An 833-nucleotide genomic window follows, 5' to 3' on the forward strand; every position below is an offset into this window, starting at 1 on the left:
CTTCCACTACCTATTCCCACAGAACCTTGGTGTCATCTATCTATGGATTTCATCACTGATCTTCCTCTTTATGATGGCTGTACGGTTATTTGGGTGGTTGTGGATAATTATTCTAAAAAGGTCCATTTTGTACCCTTCTGGTTTTACCATCAGCAGTGGCATTAGTGCCAGTCTTTATTCAAGAAATTTTCAGACTTCATGGCATGCCCCCTCATATCATCTATGATCGTGGGGTGCAATTTACTTCACGTTTCTGGAAAGGCTTCCGTAAATCACTGGACATTTCTGTGGAGTTCTCTTCAGTTCACCAACCACATACCAATGGGCAGACAGGGCCAATCAGTCCTTGGAACAATACCTTTGAGCCCTAGCCCACCATGATGACTGGGTGGCTCTGCTACCATGGGCAGAGAATGCCCACAATATTCATGTTTGCACCAGCACCAAGAAGTCTCCTTGTTTTATTGTCTACAGCAAACATCCTTACCTTCCGTCTCCTATACCTTTGCTCTACTGAAGTACCCGCACTTTATACCCTGCAGAGGGACTTCAACTGTATTTGGGCCTCAACATCAGAGTACCTAGAGCAGTCGGCTGCCCGTTACAAGAAGTTTGCTGATCAGCATCACCATAAAGCGGCCTCTTCTCCAACCTGGGGACAAATGGTGGCTCTCCACTAAGAATATTCGAGTGCCTTCTTTAAAGTTTGCTCCACGTTTCATCAGACCTTATGTCACTTCTGCCAAGGTTAACCCAGTTTGTTATAAGTTACGCCTTCCTCCACATCTCAAACTGCCCAATGCTTTCCATGTGTCTCTGCTTAAGCCGTTGGT

This window comes from Pyxicephalus adspersus, chromosome 2 (assembly GCF_032062135.1).
Source record: "Pyxicephalus adspersus chromosome 2, UCB_Pads_2.0, whole genome shotgun sequence".
Lineage (NCBI taxonomy): Eukaryota > Metazoa > Chordata > Amphibia > Anura > Pyxicephalidae > Pyxicephalus > Pyxicephalus adspersus.